General features: G+C 43.8%; 1 protein-coding gene across 1 annotated transcript in view; it reads right to left on the bottom strand.

Moving 5' to 3' along the window:
- NALCN (sodium leak channel, non-selective) overlaps positions 1-20,364 on the bottom strand; it is a 2,264,872-nt gene that overhangs the window by 1,346,970 nt on the left and 897,538 nt on the right. The gene's annotated exons all lie outside the window — the stretch shown is intronic.

Here is a 20,364-nt window from a genome sequence, read left to right as displayed (position 1 = left end):
AAATAATACTCTAAATAATCCCTCTGTTGAACAATTTAAATTTGACTGGCTTTCAGAAACAAGATGACCATCGTCGGCTCATTTAAGGTTATCTTCATTGTTCTGGGTCAATCATAATCAAACTAATAATTCTGCCTTACATATCCAAACTTACGTCTCCTTATTAATAAATATATTACATTTTTAATTATCAGCTATTGCTACGTATTTATAAGACAGCTTAATAAAACCTTTTCTGTCTTCAAAATATTTCTGAATTGGTGCCAGCTCAGAGTTAATTTACATAATCGAAATTGACATTATCGGTTTCAGTGCTTTGTACTAGTATTTAAGTTCGGTATAGGAGCTCAAACTGTTTCTTTTCACCAGCTCTTTATGCCCAGCTTTGTTCTTTGGAAGGGCAGTCACATTTTTCATATTCACTGCAGTTGATAGCCTCCATTTGTGTGATGTTTAGGCAACAAGGATTTGATAGCCAATTGTGTGGCTGCATGTACAAGAAAAAAAATATTGTTAATAGCCACTAATGAGTGGAACGTTTTAGATTGGTGAAGCGAAGGCATGGAAAATGCAACTAAACGTTGGTACAGTCAAGTCGACCCTGAGCATAAACTTGTGCATTATGGGTGGAGAAAAGCAGGAGAACAGTACTGTATGACATATGGGATTCTAGAGGTGACCTTGCAACTGTATATTTCATGCAGCTAGTGTTTTAAATAGGCTTTAATTCCATCTAGATGTGCAAACTGTTTTGAGAAATGCACTCTACGTGAACCTACCAAGATTTAACCCTCCTACTTTTTAATTAGACATACATTTTTGTAGTAAACACATTCCCATTAGGGTAGCTTACCACTCTTTAAGCAAACACCACAACCTGTGACACTACCTCAGTCAAAGCAAATAGAATTTATTCACAGACATTATGATTTTCCACAAATGCCAATAAGATAAAAATACAATCAATGGCAAAGCCTATAGGTCTGGGCTGTCTTAGGTAATGGTATTCTTTACTGTGACTGACGTAGGTTGTCTGTTTTGTCTGCAGTGAAGCTGTTAACAGAAGCATATAATCTGAAAATTGCAAACTTGTTTTTAGGCACCGAGATACTGGAAGAAAAACATATAAAGTGTATAGAGATACCTGAAATTAGTATCGGGAAGACTTGGCTTGGTCTACCACGGGGAACAGTAAATTCAGAGCCACAATTACATTTAGGGCTGCTGAATATTAAATTGTAATATTTTCAAAGACATGAATTATTGGGAAAGAATAGATCATGCAGCAGAGGATGCACTGAGGTATAACATAAAAACTTATCTCTAGACAGGAACTTACCTACCATGGATACATAATCTAAGTACAATTATGAGGCGTGTCGAGGCAAATGGGATACTGCAACAATGGGTAAGATCGATTGCAAAGTAGAAGAAACTGATCAAGTATCTGGTAAAAGCATCAGTCAACTGTGAAGACTGTGGACTACGGCCTTATCTTTCCATTTTGTAGGAAACAGTGGTGGTTGGAAACATACAGCCATCCCTAAAAATGTAAGGCAAAGGCACATCAGGAGACTAATGCTGAAACTAAGAATGGTTGCAAGTACCCCAGTATATCATCTGGAAGCTGGCTGAAATCAAAACCGGTCACCCAGTTAAGGGAGTAGTAAGTGTTCATTTTGTAAAAATGGCCCTTGCACTCTGATCCATCCAATTGCATTCTGTTCAGTCTTTCTGCATGATAGAAGAGGCCTTTTAATTCGTTTTTAGAGCAGGACAATTGCTGCTTTGCGGACTACTTTTATGAAATGTGATAATGTAACCTTTGCTTCAGCTTTGGTAACTTTTTTTGGAAGGTTAATACTAGGATAGAAAAAGTCTGTGCTTTTGAAGGAACTGTAATAAAGTAACTATTCGGTAAGCCACTATATAAGATTGAGGACAAATACGTTTTTAAAAAGTCTATGGTCCTGATAAGATTCGTTTTCCTCTTTTCATACAAAATAAATTAAAGCAGTTTGCATACTTTTTTGCTGCTATGAATTTAACACCCTTTATACGATTTGTTACCTCGAGAAAAAATCCGTTTCATACAAATTACATGCTCAGTTTTAATCACACAAAGGATGTGATGTAGTATACATAGTCCTGTACGCTGCTAGGTAAGTAATGCAGGTTATTATTTATAACTTCAGTCATGAGATTTCACCTCAAGTATAGGTCCTAGCCATGTTAGGGCTGAAAAGGCGGTAGATTGGCACTTTTCGCATATTCAGTTGCCTACCGCAAATATATTTTTGTAGGAGAAGCCTGCTTATCCTAGCTGGTTCCGATTGTTGAGATATTATTTTTAGCCAGTTTGCTTTTTTGCGTAGTTTATTCAAATACTATGATTTGTGTACAATGTTTTAAAGTTTGTTTTGCATTGTCGGCACAATATCAAACTGAATAAACTTAATATAACAGTTATGTGTGCAGCGGCGTTATGAACCCTACACTGAATCAGCTATTGGAGGAATTGCTATTAGGTTACTAAAACATTTAGGCCCAAATTTAAGAAAAGTGGCACTGCATTATATGCAGCGCAACTTTTCATACTCCCCTTAGTGCCCCCCTTCCCCCAGCGCCACCATGTGTGCGCCGTATTAAACATTTGGCGCACCATGGCACAGGTTAGGGTCAATAGCGTCAAAAATGCTGGCGCTCTTGTTATACTTTACAGGATTAGCACCAAAAATGGTGCTAATCCTGCAAAGTACATGGAGACCCATTATAAATAATGGTGTGCCTCCTCTTAACGCATGCTCTGTGCAGGCGTTAAAAAATGTCACAAAGAATGGCACAGTGGGATCTCATAGATTCCACAGTGCCATTTTTGTGGCCCCCTAACGGAGAAACGCCCCTGCTTTCATATATTATGCCTGGCACAAGCATAATGTTGCAGAAGGGGTTACAAAGTGGGCAATGCATGCATTGCGCCACATTGTAAATATGGCACAGCGAATTTGGCCTCGTTGAGCTACATTAGCGTCATCAAAAATAACGCTAATGTGGTGCAAGGAGGCGCTTGGTCCTCATAAATCTGGGCTTTATTGTTTATAGCCTTCCTATGTTTGCAGGTCTGCAGATAAATGCTCATAAAGTACAGACGAGAATAAGGGATGTGTGCAGAGGGTTGCTAAATAATTCAAGTGTGGAGAATGAGTTAGAGAAAGAGAACTGAATGAAGTAGGGAAAAAGGACTGAAGGAGAGGGACTAATTGAACGAGTGAGAGAGAAAAACATAAGAAAAAAAGTTAAGAAGGGGAAAAACAAAGATTGGTATATGGGGGACTGAGAGAAACAAAAATGAAGGAATGCTAAAAAGAAGAAAGGGTGAAAGAATGGAAAGGTGAAGGGTTGAAAGGAAAGATGAAAAGAAGGGTGAAAAAAATAAAGATGGAAAGAAGGAAGGCAGGTAAAAGAATTGCTAGGTGAACGGGTAAAATGTTAAACTGAGAGAATGGGGAAAGATGCTTTGAAGGGTGAACGATCAATGACGCAAGGGATGGATGGATGGATGGATAACTGCAAGAATGAAAAGATAATTACATGAAGGGTGTCAGAATTCTAGGGACTGTCTGACTCGCTTCCTTCACTTGCTCAGTTCCATTAGAATTGTGATTGTAAGCGAACAGGATTTAGCTTTTCTGGCTACTCATTTGTATGTGTGGATGCAAGCCCTAAAAACGTGTTGTCGAGCAAGCACACAGCAACAACTAGCGTATAACAGGTGCCACATGAAAAACCTCAAATAGAGGAGAAGAACACATGAGTTTTTGTATTTGAGACAAGGACCGGATTTGATAAATACTTTTCATACCGTTCCAGTGAGTGCATTATTTTACTTACCTTTAGACTTTGATTTGATTGGTCAGAATTTTAACCAAATTGAACTTAAGCTGCTGTTTACTATAAACTAGATGCCGCTTTAATATGCTGATAGTATGTATTATTCCAATAATAACGTTTTCATGAAGAACTCCTGTTAATAATTAGGAACAATTCCAAACGATTAAAAAAAAAAAGTAAACATTTGTTTAGCATCCTGAATAAACGTTTCTACAGCTTTTTATGGCCTGTGGTTTGTAAGGATGTGTAGTTGTTTCTAAACCAGGAGCTCCATCAGGAGAGTAGACACGGTGGAAGGAGGGGACGAGGGTGCAGAATTGACACTCCCTGCATCCCTCTTCTGGCACTCTGCTCCATACCCAGTGCTTCCGTCCACGCGGGCACCATGGTTTTGTCTTGAGCTTCATCACTTGTGCAAACAAAAACCTCCAAGATCCGTGGAAAGATGGTATATGGGGTGTGGTGTGGAAGCTGGAGAAGTACTTTGGGGCATATTTATGCTCCATTTGCGTCATTTATTTTACACAAATTCAGCACAAAACTAACTCCGTGTTTATATTTTGACGCTAGACACATCTAACGTCAAAATATTGGAGTTTGCACCATTTTTTAGATGTGTGAACCTACCTTGCGTCAATGAGATACAGGGTAGGCGTTCTCATCTAAAAAATGGTGCTAACCTCATAGCCCCATATTTATCCCCTGTGCTAAAATGACTCACGGGTGGGAGGAGGGGCTCAATAATGATGCAAAGCTTGCTTTGCACCATTATTTAACACCAGGGTCAGACCAGGCGTTAGGGGACCTGTGGACCCATTTCCATGGTTGAACACCATGGAATGGGGTCCACAGGTGCCCTTCTCAAGCCCCAGAAACACCCCCACCCACACCAAAGTGACACCGGAGGATGGGGGACCCCATCCCATGTAAGTAGGGAAAGTATAGGTAAGTATTTTTATTTTTTTAATTGAAGTGCCATCGGGGGCCCATCTTGGGGCCCCCTGCATGGCACAGGGTGCAATGCCCATGCCCAGGGGACCCTTGTCCCCTTTGCTGGCCATTGGGGTGGTAGGGCATGACTACTGTCTTTTCTAACACAGGAGTCATGTGGTATCGATGGTTTTGTGTCAGGAAATGACACTAGGCTGGTTAGAGGCATTTTTTTTGCTTCTAGCCAGCCTAACATCATTTTTTGGTGCAAAACCCCCTTTTCCCATACCGCCACCCCCACCCGGCTAACGTCATTTTTTTTGCTGCTAGCCGACCCTTTGCGCCGGATTGCGCCATTCCATAAATTTGTCCCTGGATGGCATCCTGGAATGGCGCAAGCCAGCGCTATACTTTTTGACACAAAACTGAGCAAAGCAGTTTTGCATTAAACAGTATAAATATGGGCCTAAACGTCAATGGCACTGGAAATAAGGGCAATGGCGGAAAGTGCCTGTCAATGAACCCAAAGTATATTAGTTACATTGTGATCTAAAATGATTATACCCCCCTCCGATAGAGCAATGGTTAAAGGGAGGAATTGTATCATTGTCCTATCATTACTGCTGAGCCTATATGAATGATAACACATGAATGGAGTGATAGGTATGGATTGTTGGCTGGGTAAGACATTTGGGGTGTGGAGGCTGAGCACAGTAGTCCTTTCTCCTGGTGGATTGTTTATTGACTAATTTACATAATATATACTTCTTCCTCTTGGAATAAGCATGGAACTGTGAAATAAAGAAGTGTCTTACATAAGCTGGTGTGTCCTGCCTTTTAACTGCAGAGATACATTCATTAGAACAGCAGCGTACCCAAGCTCCTCTTTATGATCGTAATATTGCATTTTTAGTGGTTAAGTAAGTTTAGTGAGAAAGTTAAAGATACCTTTAGTCCTGTCTTACAAATCAACTAAGAGATACGCAAGTGAGTAAGGCCAGGCTTAGTGCTTAATTTGAGCCGGTGGTGGCTGGCAGGGCCCATCAGCACTCGTTTTAGGGAACCAGCACTTCTTTTTTTGCATCAGAGATTTACGGAAAAAAACAGAAGGAAAAAGGTACAAAGACGGAGAAAGAGAAAGAAGGAAAACAATCAGAAAGAGGGAGATAAACTAGAAGGCAGTGTCGGGCAATGGGTTGAGTCATGGGTTGAATTTAGGGTTACATAGATTTGGTATTCTTTGCGACCACATTTAATTTCACCGGCCGCGGGCTTCTGAGCAGAGTTTCGGGCACAGGCAATCATTCTTTTACAAACTAAGAACTGCCAAGGCTATCTGGTTACTGGTTACCAACCAGTAACCATAGCATTGGAACAGAGAGCATCTATTTCATAAAAAGTAAAATCCCACTTGTAGGAGGCTGGGCTGGCTTGTAGTGAGTACCAAGGGGTACTTGCACCTTGCACCAGGCCCAGTTATCCCTTATTAGTGTATAGGGTGTCTAGCAGCTTAGGCTGATAGATAATGGTAGCTTAGCAGAGCAGCTTAGGCTGAACTAGGAGACGTGTGAAGCTGCTACAGTACCACTTAGTGTCATATGCACAATATCATAAGAAAACACAATACACAGTTATACTAAAAATAAAGGTACTTTATTTTTATGACAATATGCCAAAGTATCTTAGAGTGTACCCTCAGTGAGAGGATAGGAAATATACACAAGATATATATACACAATAGCAAAAATATGCAGTATAGTCTTAGAAAACAGTGCAAACAATGTATAGTTACAATAGGATGCAATGGGGAAACATAGGGATAGGGGCAACACAAACCATATACTCCAAAAGTGGAATGTGAACCACGAATGGACCCCAAACCTATGTGACCTTGTAGAGGGTCGCTGGGACTATTAGAAAATAGTGAGAGTTAGAAAAATAACCCTCCCCAAGACCCTGAAAAGTGAGTGCAAAGTGCACCAAAGTTCCCCTAAGGACAAAATAGTCGTGTTAGAGGAAAAATGCAAGGAAAACACAAATCAGCAATGCAACAACGATGGATTCCTGACTGAGGGTACCTGTGGAACAAGGGGACCAAGTCCAAAAGTCACAAGCAACTCGGAGATGGGCAGATGCCCAAGAAATGCCAGCGGTTGGTGCAAAAAAGCTCTTACTAGGCTGAAGAACTGTGAATACTGCAAGAGCGACAAGGGCTAGAGACTTCCCCTTTGGAGGATGGATCCCCCACGCCTTGGAGAGTCGTGCAGAAGTGTTTTCCCGCCGGATGGACGCCAACAAGTCTTGCTACACGCAAATCGTGCGTTTGGCGTTTTTGGACGCTGCTGGGGCCCAGGAGGGACCAGGAGGTCGCAAATTGGACCTGCAAAGAGAGGGGATGTCGAGCAAGACAAAGAGCCCTCACTGAAGCAGGTAGCACCCGGAGAAGTGCCAGAAACAGGCACTACGAGGATGCGTGAAACGGTGCTCGCCGAAGTTGCACAAAGGAGTCCCACGTCGCCGGAGACCAACTTAGAAAGTCGTGCAATGCAGGTTAGAGTGCCGTGGACCCAGGCTTGGCTGTGCACGAAGGATTTCCGCCGGAAGTGCACAGGGGCCGGAGTAGCTTGCAAAGTTGCGGTTCCCAGCAATGCAGCCCAGCGAGGTGAGGCAAGGACTTACCTCCACCAAACTTGGGCTGAAGAGTCACTGGACTGTGGGGGTCACTTGGACGGTGTTGCTGGATTCGAGGGACCTCGCTCGTCGTGCTGAGAGGAGACCCAAGGGACCGGTAATGCAGCTTTTTGGTGCCTGCGGTTGCAGGGGGAAGATTCCGTCGACCCACGGGAGATTTCTTCGGAGCTTCTGGTGCAGAGAGGAGGCAGACTACCCCCACAGCATGCACAAGCAGGAAAACAGTCGAGAAGGCGGCAGGATCAGCGTTACAGAGTTGCAGTAGTCGTCTTTGCTACTATGTTGCAGGTTTGCAGGCTTCCAGCGCGGTCAGCGGTCGTTTCCTTATCAGAAGGTGAAGAGGGAGATGCAGAGGAACTCGGCTGAGCTCATGCATTCGTTATCTAGAGTTTCCCCAGAGACAGAGACCCTAAATAGCCAGAAAAGAGGGTTTGGCTACCTAGGAGAGAGGATAGGCTACTAACACCTGAAGGAGCCTATCAGCAGGAGTCTCTGACGTCACCTGGTGGCACTGGCCACTCAGAGCAGTCCAGTGTGCCAGCAGCACCTCTGTTTCCAAGATGGCAGAGGTCTGGAGCACACTGGAGGAGCTCTGGACACCTCCCAGGGGAGGTGCAGGTCGGGGGAGTGGTCACTCCCCTTTCCTTTGTCCAGTTTCGCGCCAGAGCAGGGGCTAAGGGGTCCCTGAACCGGTGTAGACTGGCTTATGCAGAATTGGGCACCTCTGTGCCCAACAAAGCATTTCCAGAGGCTGGGGGAGGCTACTCCTCCCCTGCCTTCACACCATTTTCCAAAGGGAGAGGGTGTCACACCCTCTCTCAGAGGAAGTTCTTTGTTCTGCCATCCTGGGCCAGGCCTGGCTGGACCCCAGGAGGGCAGATGCCTGTCTGAGGGGTTGGCAGCAGCAGCAGCTGCAGTGAAACCCCAGGAAGGGCAGTTTGGCAGTACCAGGGTCTGTGCTACAGACCACTGGGATCATGGGATTGTGCCAACTATGCCAGGATGGCATAGAGGGGGCAATTCCATGATCATAGACATGTTACATGGCCATATTCGGAGTTACCATTGTGAAGCTACATATAGGTAGTGACCTATATGTAGTGCACGCGTGTAATGGTGTCCCCGCACTCACAAAGTTCAGGGAATTGGCTCTGAACAATGTGGGGGCACCTTGGCTAGTGCCAGGGTGCCCTCACACTAAGTAACTTTGCACCTAACATTTACCAGGTAAAGGTTAGACATATAGGTGACTTATAAGTTACTTAAGTGCAGTGTAAAATGGCTGTGAAATAACGTGGACGTTATTTCACTCAGGCTGCAGTGGCAGGCCTGTGTAAGAATTGTCAGAGCTCCCTATGGGTGGCAAAAGAAATGCTGCAGCCCATAGGGATCTCCTGGAACCCCAATACCCTGGGTACCTCAGTACCATATACTAGGGAATTATAAGGGTGTTCCAGTAAGCCAATGTAAATTGGTAAAAATGGTCACTAGCCTGTTAGTGACAATTTGAAAGTAATGAGAGAGCATAACCACTGAGGTTCTGGTTAGCAGAGCCTCAGTGAGACAGTTAGGCACCACACAGGGAACATATACATGCACACCTATGAGCACTGGGGCCCTGTGTGACAGGGTCCCAGTGACACATACATATAGGCCACAAACCTATGAGCACTGGGGTCCTGACCAGCAGGACCCCAGTGACACATAACAAACATACTGAAAACCTAGTGTTTTCACTATGAGCACTGAGGCCTGGCTATCAGGATCCCAGTGAGACAGTGAAAACAGTGACAAACACCCTGACATACACTCACAAACAGGCCAAAAGTGGGGGTAACAAGGCTAGAAAGAGGCTACCTTCTCACACAACCCCCCCCCAAACGAAGGACAATAAGGCTAACCTTGGCCAGTTGAGACTTTATTGTCTAAGTGGTGATAAGTAGAGAGTAGCTCTGCAATAGACTGGTTACTCCCTTTATCATCCACTATATGGTTACTTCCCTGTGGGGATGTAAACCACCCTGTTTGAAGTTTTTTAGCTAAGCAACAATGTGAAGATGTATTTTCAGAGTTTCTATCAGTAAGTTTTAGTTTAGAGCAGTGGGAATTGTCCACTGAACCTATTTGTAGTGATGGAAATGCCAGACAGGGATGCTGTCTCAGAAAAGCCATAGCTGGGCAAAAACTTTGTCCATCTGGCTGGAAGAGAGAACAGGGATGCTGTTTCTCTTGAGTTGGAGCAGGGCAGGGATGCTGTCCTATCAGCTCCACACTAGGGCAGGGATGCTGTCCTAAGTGTTGTGAGGCAGTGCAGAGTTTCTGCACTAAAGTTTCTCTGGGAGGGTTGGAGGGATGCTCCATGTTAACTAAAATGGTGCTCTTTTTCTCACCAATGTTAGTTATCCCACAGAGAGGTACTTCCACCTCAGGGAGTCCAGCTTTGCCAGCTGATGATTCCCTTGGAACAGGTGCCACCCCAGGAGAGGTTTCTCCCACCACAGGAATAGTATCCTGAATGGTAGGGTGGTTAGGGGATACTGTGATACCCTTTTTACCTGTTGATGGAGAGGGATCCTGAGTTTTCAGGCCTTCTCTCCTTTGCTTTTTCATTTCACTTGAAATGAGAGGGAACAATTCCTCAGGGATGCCCAGCATGGCTGCATGGGCATAAAACTCTACATCAGCCCAACCTGAGGCCTCTAGGTCATTACCTAAGAGACAGTCTACAGGTAAGCTAGGTCCACCTGCTTAGGGCCAGTAACTCCACCCCAACTAAACTGAATTATAGCTAAGGGAAGAAACTTAGTGGAGTTATGGACATCAATAATCTTATACTGTTGTCCAATGATGTGTTGTTCAGGAGGCACTAGGTTTTCAGTCACCAAAGTGAAACTGGCACCTGTGTCCCTGTAGGCCAAGGCCTCAACACCATTTATTGAAACTGTCTGCCTGTACTTATCCATTGTAAGGGGACAAGCAGCCAGTGTGGCAAGGCCAATGCCACTAGGTGTGACAGAAACTGTCTTGGGACTGATTACATCAGTTTCCACTATGGACCCATAAGTGAACCCAACTACACCCTTTGCTTGACTGTTGCCAGCAGTCCCACCACTAGTACTACTACTGCTAGGGGCACTAGAGCTTGATGTATTAGTGGTGGTAGGCTCAGGGGGTTTACCTGGACAGGACTTATCCCCTGGCCTATGGCCTCTATTTTTACACACAAAGCACCAAGGCTTTTTAATGTGTGCAGGTTGGGAAGAAGAGGAAGAATTTGTTTTATCCCCACCCTCTGAAGAGTGTTTAAGATTTGAAGTGGGATCTTTGGTTTTACCCTTATCCCCATGCTTATCTTGAGATTTTTCACCATCTTTCTTCTTATTGCCATCTTTGTCACCCCCTGTATGAACTTTTCTGTTCACCCTTGTTCTGACCCATTTGTCTGCCTTCTTTCCCAATTCTTGGGGAGAGGTCAGATCAGAGTCTACCAGGTACTGGTGCAACAAATCAGACACACAATTATTAAGTATATGCTCTCTCAGGATTGTGTTATACAGGCTTTCATAATCAGTAACTTTACTGCCATGTAACCACCCCTCCAAGGCCTTCACTGCCTGGTCAATGAAATCAACCCAGTCTTGTGAAGACTCCTTTTTGGTCTCTCTGAACTTTATCCTGTACTGTTCAGTGGTTAAGCCATAACCATCCAGGAGTGCATTCTTAAGAACTGTAAAATTATTGGCATCATTTTCTTTCACAGTAAGGAGCCTATCCCTACCTTTTCCACTAAATGATAGCCATAGGATAGCAGCCCACTGCTTTTGAGGGACATCCTGTACAGCACAGGCCCTCTCAAGTGCAGCAAACCACTTGTTAATCTCATCCCCCTCCTTATAAGGGGGAACTATCTTGTGCAGATTCCTGGAATCATGCTCTTTTGCAGGATGACTATGGGGAATACTGCTGCTGCCACCATGGGTATCTAAACCCAACTTCTGTCTTTCCTTCTCTAATTCTAAAGACTGTCTATCCAAATCCAGCTGTTGCTTCTTGAGCTTCAGTCTGGTTTGTTCCACTCTCAATCTATTGAGCTCCCTTTCTAACAATCTGTCATCAGGGTGGGTGGGAGGGACATTTCTAGATACAGAGGTATGATGGGAATGAACAGAAGGAGACCTGTCCCTTACAGAGGGCACCCTAACAGCTTGGCTACCAGCATAATGTGAGAGCACATCATCAGTATGATGTGATTCAACCTCTGTACCAACTATGCTAGACTGTCTAGTAATGGGCAGGCTGAGAAGTTTCTTTCCTGAACCTTTTCCTGGGGGAGTCCCTGGATCAGATTGAGAACCATTAGCTACTTTTTCTACAGATTGGGCACTTATGGCCTTATCCTGTACTCTAAGCATATTAATTAACAGTTCTAAGGAAGGATTCTTCCTTACACTCAAACCTCTCTCTATGCAGAGACTCCTTGCTCCTTTCCAGCTAAGGTGATCATATGCAAGTTTGGACAGTTCAACATTTTTTCCTGTGCCAGACATTTTTTTAGAGAGAGTTAAAGTGATAGCAAAAGAGAAAAAAGTTTTCAGAACTTTTTGGAAAGACAGAAAAAAAAACTTTTTAAACTTTTAAGAACTTTTTGAAAGTTTAGAAGTACTTTTCAGCACTTAGAAAAGAGTGAAAAGAGGAAACGCAAAACTTTTTGGCTATGTCTATATACACTGACCTTGTTTTGTATATTTTTCTCTTATGAAAAGTACAATGACAAGAGTGGTAAGTAGTCTCAAAGCACTTATCCCACCGCTGCACAACCAATGTAGGAGGCTGGGCTGGCTTGTAGTGAGTACCAAGGGGTACTTGCACCTTGCACCAGGCCCAGTTATCCCTTATTAGTGTATAGGGTGTCTAGCAGCTTAGGCTGATAGATAATGGTAGCTTAGCAGAGCAGCTTAGGCTGAACTAGGAGACGTGTGAAGCTACTACAGTACCACTTAGTGTCATATGCACAATATCATAAGAAAACACAATACACAGTTATACTAAAAATAAAGGTACTTTATTTTTATGACAATATGCCAAAGTATCTTAGAGTGTACCCTCAGTGAGAGGATAGGAAATATACACAAGATATATATACACAATAGCAAAAATATGCAGTATAGTCTTAGAAAACAGTGCAAACAATGTATAGTTACAATAGGATGCAATGGGGAAACATAGGGGTAGGGGCAACACAAACCATATACTCCAAAAGTGGAATGTGAACCACAAATGGACCCCAAACCTATGTGACCTTGTAGAGGGTCGCTGGGACTATTAGAAAATAGTGAGAGTTAGAAAAATAACCCTCCCCAAGACCCTGAAAAGTGAGTGCAAAGTGCACCAAAGTTCCCCTAAGGACAAAATAGTCGTGTTAGAGGAAAAATGCAAGGAAAACACAAATCAGCAATGCAACAACGATGGATTCCTGACTGAGGGTACCTGTGGAACAAGGGGACCAAGTCCAAAAGTCACAAGCAACTCGGAGATGGGCAGATGCCCAAGAAATGCCAGCGGTTGGTGCAAAGAAGCTCTTACTAGGCTGAAGAACTGTGAATACTGCAAGAGCGACAAGGGCTAGAGACTTCCCCTTTGAAGGATGGATCCCCCACGCCTTGGAGAGTCGTGCAGAAGTGTTTTCCCGCCGGATGGACGCCAACAAGCCTTGCTACACGCAAATCGTGCGTTTGGCGTTTTTGGACGCTGCTGGGGCCCAGGAGGGACCAGGAGGTCGCAAATTGGACCTGCAAAGAGAGGGGATGTCGAGCAAGACAAAGAGCCCTCACTGAAGCAGGTAGCACCCGGAGAAGTGCCAGAAACAGGCACTACGAGGATGCGTGAAACGGTGCTCGCCGAAGTTGCACAAAGGAGTCCCACGTCGCCGGAGACCAACTTAGAAAGTCGTGCAATGCAGGTTAGAGTGCCGTGGACCCAGGCTTGGCTGTGCACGAAGGATTTCCGCCGGAAGTGCACAGGGGCCGGAGTAGCTTGCAAAGTTGCGGTTCCCAGCAATGCAGCCCAGCGAGGTGAGGCAAGGACTTACCTCCACCAAACTTGGGCTGAAGAGTCACTGGACTGTGGGGGTCACTTGGACGGTGTCGCTGGATTCGAGGGACCTCGCTCGTCGTGCTGAGAGGAGACCCAAGGGACCGGTAATGCAGCTTTTTGGTGCCTGCGGTTGCAGGGGGAAGATTCCGTCGACCCACGGGAGATTTCTTCGGAGCTTCTGGTGCAGAGAGGAGGCAGACTACCCCCACAGCATGCACAAGCAGGAAAACAGTCGAGAAGGCGGCAGGATCAGCGTTACAGAGTTGCAGTAGTCGTCTTTGCTACTATGTTGCAGGTTTGCAGGCTTCCAGCGCGGTCAGCGGTCGTTTCCTTATCAGAAGGTGAAGAGGGAGATGCAGAGGAACTCGGCTGAGCTCATGCATTCGTTATCTAGAGTTTCCCCAGAGACAGAGACCCTAAATAGCCAGAAAAGAGGGTTTGGCTACCTAGGAGAGAGGATAGGCTACTAACACCTGAAGGAGCCTATCAGCAGGAGTCTCTGACGTCACCTGGTGGCACTGGCCACTCAGAGCAGTCCAGTGTGCCAGCAGCACCTCTGTTTCCAAGATGGCAGAGGTCTGGAGCACACTGGAGGAGCTCTGGACACCTCCCAGGGGAGGCGCAGGTCAGGGGAGTGGTCACTCCCCTTTCCTTTGTCCAGTTTCGCGCCAGAGCAGGGGCTAAGGGGTCCCTGAACCGGTGTAGACTGGCTTATGCAGAATTGGGCACCTCTGTGCCCAACAAAGCATTTCCAGAGGCTGGGGGAGGCTACTCCTCCCCTGCCTTCACACCATTTTCCAAAGGGAGAGGGTGTCACACCCTCTCTCAGAGGAAGTTCTTTGTTCTGCCATCCTGGGCCAGGCCTGGCTGGACCCCAGGAGGGCAGATGCCTGTCTGAGGGGTTGGCAGCAGCAGCAGCTGCAGTGAAACCCCAGGAAGGGCAGTTTGGCAGTACCAGGGTCTGTGCTACAGACCACTGGGATCATGGGATTGTGCCAACTATGCCAGGATGGCATAGAGGGGGCAATTCCATGATCATAGACATGTTACATGGCCATATTCGGAGTTACCATTGTGAAGCTACATATAGGTAGTGACCTATATGTAGTGCACGCGTGTAATGGTGTCCCCGCACTCACAAAGTTCAGGGAATTGGCTCTGAACAATGTGGGGGCACCTTGGCTAGTGCCAGGGTGCCCTCACACTAAGTAACTTTGCATCTAACATTTACCAGGTAAAGGTTAGACATATAGGTGACTTATAAGTTACTTAAGTGCAGTGTAAAATGGCTGTGAAATAACGTGGACGTTATTTCACTCAGGCTGCAGTGGCAGGCCTGTGTAAGAATTGTCAGAGCTCCCTATGGGTGGCAAAAGAAATGCTGCAGCCCATAGGGATCTCCTGGAACCCCAATACCCTGGGTACCTCAGTACCATATACTAGGGAATTATAAGGGTGTTCCAGTAAGCCAATGTAAATTGGTAAAAATGGTCACTAGCCTGTTAGTGACAATTTGAAAGTAATGAGAGAGCATAACCACTGAGGTTCTGGTTAGCAGAGCCTCAGTGAGACAGTTAGGCACCACACAGGGAACATATACATGCACACCTATGAGCACTGGGGCCCTGTGTGACAGGGTCCCAGTGACACATACATATAGGCCACAAACCTATGAGCACTGGGGTCCTGACCAGCAGGACCCCAGTGACACATAACAAACATACTGAAAACCTAGTGTTTTCACTATGAGCACTGAGGCCTGGCTATCAGGATCCCAGTGAGACAGTGAAAACAGTGACAAACACCCTGACATACACTCACAAACAGGCCAAAAGTGGGGGTAACAAGGCTAGAAAGAGGCTACCTTCTCACACCATTTCTTCTCTTTTCAGGGCTCTTCAGTATGAATACAGTTTATATGCGCATGTCCAAGCGGGCAAAAGCTTTCCTTTGCAACTGCCATTCTAGTTTTGATCGATAGACAGGAAGAGAAGTTATTTTTGGCGTGATTTCTATAACAATATGCTGACTCTAACCTCCTCATCCAAACCCCAGCGCAAATTCGGACAAAAACGAGGCTCCATTCCATCATCCCTTCACGAATTTTGAGTAAATCAATCAAACAGCCATTCGACGCTTTACTTCATGCATTGCACGCTTCCTTGATCTTTTTTTACGCTTTCTAAATTATTTGACGGGCACCGAGAGATTGCAGGGAAAGCAGATCTGTCAATTAGCCTTCCTCTTCTCACTGTTCCAAGGCCGCACACTTTTCATGTTATGTTTTCAAATTGGGAAGTTTTAAAAGACTGGATCATGTTGCGATGGCCCACTCATAATATTCTGAACCATAGCACACGTTGTTCCAGATTATTATTCCTGTGTGGTGTAGCCCAGGACACAAGCACTAAAAAAAGAAGTTGGGGGGGGGGATAACTAAGTTATACAGTATGTAGGTAATATCAGGGCCTGACATGGATGCGCATAACATCACAGGAAGTGACATCTGTAAAATGATTAAATAAAAATATTGGGTTTATAAACGGCTATTCTTGTAACTACTCTCACAGTCCAAGTAAGCAGACAGTCCTACAGTGCATGCTCTTTTCTACAGGTAGTGAACAAAGTTAAAAGCATGCTTCCAAATCGTAGTTTCTCTTGCATACCTGTGAAGTGATAACAAGCTGTATGCCTTTGTTTCCCTTCCAACTTGGTGTAAGGCTGCAGACACGATTCACACACAAGGATAGCTGATCGATTTTAAATCAGTGCTTTTTTTCGGGCCCACCTGGAGGGGGAAATAAAAGACCTTCCGCTGACTGCATGTTGTTACTTGGGGGAAGCAGTCATGGTGCCCCTCCTGTCACAAAAGTCATCAGGATGTGACCAGTTTGAGGTTTTGTAGGCAGTAGAGTGGAAAAACTAGGAGAAAGCTGCACTGACACGCAATCTAAATATGCAATTGTTCATATTGCAGAGTTCAACTTAGGTGCCTTTTTAATTTAATCATATGCTAAAAGGATAAAACATATTAAAATGTAATTTAGACTCTAGACTAAATGCATATAGAAACAATATTGATTTTCTTGCGATTAATAAAAGATTAATGAGATTAGAAATATGTGCAAGTGAGAGGAATACACTTCTCTGTTGTACCTAATGAAATGCAGAAACACGTTTTTTCATTTATATGAAATGTATTACTCATATTAATTAAATATTACTAATGGTGAATTTATAAGTTTGCATATAACGTATGTTTTACTAAAACGTATTAATTAAATCCATTTTATATTTTCTCTTGTGTTAGCACAAGCGAGGCCTGCGGAGCTTGCATTTTGCAGTCACGTAAAAATGTAGAATTATTCTTTTTTCATTACGTGAATTCATCTTTCAGATTTCTGTTCCCATGACAAGGAAAGATCTTTTGTTTAAACATGGAAGGATGCATTCTTCTGCCCTTGAGAAAAGCACATTGCAGGAACATATGTTGAGATTGTATACATTTGTTTCAAACATGTTTGGAGTCACACAAAAGAGACGTGCTCCCATGACATACCTTGGAAGAAATTGGACTGTTTTAATTTGGAGTTGCATAATTATTTCTCATTGGATGAAGCCTAATCAACGTGACATGAACTGATACATTTGGCAAATCAAAATGTTTTGTGAAGTTTAAAATATTGATGGATTTTGAACTTTGAGCAGTTGTGGTCAGTACTGAGCAACTTGCAGAGAGCTCCCGATTGCTTGCAAATGCCTTGCTGAATTTGATGTCTTACTGATGGAGACTCCCTGAGTGCTGTATTCCTTGGACAGGTATCTTCCTCTCTGCCATTTACCCTTACCCTTGAAATGCCATTTTAGATCTAGTAATCCTTTTATTTTCCCATTCAGAAGACTTGTGACTGAGCTTCTGATATGCTGACACTTTTTCTTTTTACCTATCTCTTTCCAAACTTAGTTAGTGTCCCGAAGACCAAGAGTATCTTTTCCAAATAATTTTTGTCCTTTTTGTCCTTTTTTGTCTTTTGTTCGTATGTGTTTCTCACCACACATTTATTTCCCTGATTTGGTTAGCTGTAGGGCTGACATGTGTCCAATCAAAGGGTATTGACTCTGCTGATTGTAAATTCTGAGCAACGGGTTATGTGAATGTCTTATTGATGTTATGTCTTATTCTTCTTCAATGCTTAGTTTCGTCATTAATGTTAGTTTGTCTGAATATAATTCAGCGCCTTGTGCAACCCTTGGTGATTATGTACCTTTGTAACTTGGTTTTGCACATTTTTTTCATGACTTTGAGATTGTGTTTGTAATACATTTTTTAACTTCACTACTGATTGGAGTTTTCCTCTGTGACCACATTGGTCATGGTATCTAAATTGTTTGGGGTGATGTTGCCATTTTGTTGATGATTCTACCACACTACTTACTGGTTCCAAAGACTTATTGTCCAAAGTGAGCATTTCGTTCCTGCAAAGGATAAAAAATTCTACTGCAGATCTAGTAGAATACTGATGATTTCGTCCCATAAGAGGGGGAACCATATTTTTGTTTAGTGTTAGGGAGTTAGGAATGACTCCATATTATTTCCCAGACCAAAAATTACCCACCCTGTAATTCATCCAATGGTCCATTCCAGAGACTGATGGAGTTCCACCGTTGTGCCTGTAAGTGATGTGTTTCGTGAGTATAAAAAGTGTTTTGCACTTGCGATACCTTTGGCTTGAAGATTGCAGTGAAGTGTGATGTTGTGAAGTCTTTTGCAAAGTTGTAGTACTTGAAGGTAATGAGTTGCTTTTTGCTCAGAAGTGTACATGGTTGTTGTTGATGAGTCCATTGTGACCTAAGATCCCAGGATAAGGCGCAAGTATAGAAAACACTTGGTTAATTTATTGTCTGCAATGAGGTACTTGTCATGAGATATCGTTGGAGGTGCTAATAGTTTTTCCTTAAGTGTGTGTGTGTGTTGTTGGTTGGTATTTAGTGAATCCTAAAGGCCTATGGAGGATCTCTTTTAACTGGAGTGAGAAATGCTGATCAAGATACTCTCATGAAAGCTACAGTCGGAAGTGTAGCGCATACAACTTTTGCAGTGTTTGAGTTCTTACTTGTAGTGTGATTAACTTTGTGCTTCTTTCTAAATGGGATATTATTAAAGCCTCCAATTTTACTATTCACATGCTATTGATTAGTGACCACTTCCCAGAGAGTATTTATCTTAATACTACTTATCACAGTAAGCAGCATATGTCACACACACACTGCATTGTTGATAATATAGAAATTGCCTCACTAAATGGCTATTCCCTGGCATGGACTCGAGTGGAGGTTTCTAGAACACTTGATCTCAACTCACAGAGAAGCTTTTTTGGCTTGTCTAGATGATTCAGCTGACCCTTAAACAGTTATTGGCACCTATTTAGTGATCACTAGCAGGATAAGGGAGGGTCTTGTTGCTAGTAAGAGGCATACAAGTATAAAAAAAAGAGGGTGGTTTGATTCTCCATGTTTGAAAGTGGATAGGAGATTGAGGGAAGTGTTTCACAAATCCTCAAGATGTTAAACAGGAAGTACAAGAAGCCAGGCTGGCTTATAACGTGGCCATTCACCTTCGTCAGTTAGATCTAAAGGAGGAAGCTTGGGAGTCATTGCATGAAGCAAGTCCCAGAAATGATACTTCAAGGTTCTGGCAGACTATAAACTCCCGCTACTCAAGAGCAGAAGAAGGTCCTTATCTGGAAACTGCTACCCCGGTGGCAGAATGGATTGCCCACTTTTCAGCTATTTATTCGACAACCATGGGAGAGGGGGAGGAACCACCTTATGCAAACCAGTCAGACATGTGTACTCATAGTGACATTAGCTTATTATTCACATTAGAGGAGGTGAACAGTGCCTTAAGTGCAAAAAAGGGGGGGAAGGCACCGGTCCCCGATGGTATGCCAGTGGATCATTTCAAATATAATCTTCTGTTATGGGGCCTCCTTCTGACCTTGGTTATAGATGCATGTTGTAGGGTGAGCTTTTTGCAGACTTGCAGGGAGTCTTTTATTGTTCCAATTTATAAGAACGATGCCAACATGTTCCATCCTGCTATGGCCCTATTTCTTTACTAGACTAGTTGGTAAAGGTAGCTGGCCGTATGATTTTGAACAGACTCCAGGAATAGGCGGAATCTAATTAAGTCCTTTGAGACCAACAATATGGATTCTGGGCTGGGGTAAGGGCCACAGAAAAGGGAATAAATCTTAATCTTCTAATAGTATACAGAGACTAGACATGGCAACATGTTTTTAGCTTTTGTTGACCTTTCCTCAGCCTTTGATTGCATTAGTCACCAGAAGCTGTGGACAAGTGTGCACGACCTCGGAGTGGATCCACAGATTATTCAGTTTCCTAGGCAGCTATATATAGGGTACAGTGCTAAGGGTGAATGTACGAAATCTTTCAGCATTAAGAGGGTAGTCAGGCAGGGTTCTGTGCTTACACCCTTCCTATTCACACTAAATAGTCATAATCTGGGCAGGGTGCTGGTTAAGAATTGAATTGTAGAGATCTCCCCCAAATTGGTAACCACCCGATCCTGGCCCTCCTCTATGCAGATGACACCTTGCTCATGGGCTGCACTCCTCTGAGTCTGCAGCACCTATTGTCCAATTTTGTCATTTTTATGGAAACCCTGGATTTATTAGTCAATTGAAGCAAAACTTTTATTATGAAGTGTGAGAAGAGGTCGTCAAAGTGTTGTGACTT

This window comes from Pleurodeles waltl, chromosome 8, assembly GCF_031143425.1.
Source record: "Pleurodeles waltl isolate 20211129_DDA chromosome 8, aPleWal1.hap1.20221129, whole genome shotgun sequence".
Lineage (NCBI taxonomy): Eukaryota > Metazoa > Chordata > Amphibia > Caudata > Salamandridae > Pleurodeles > Pleurodeles waltl.
This window is presented reverse-complemented; position numbering and strand designations above follow the sequence as displayed.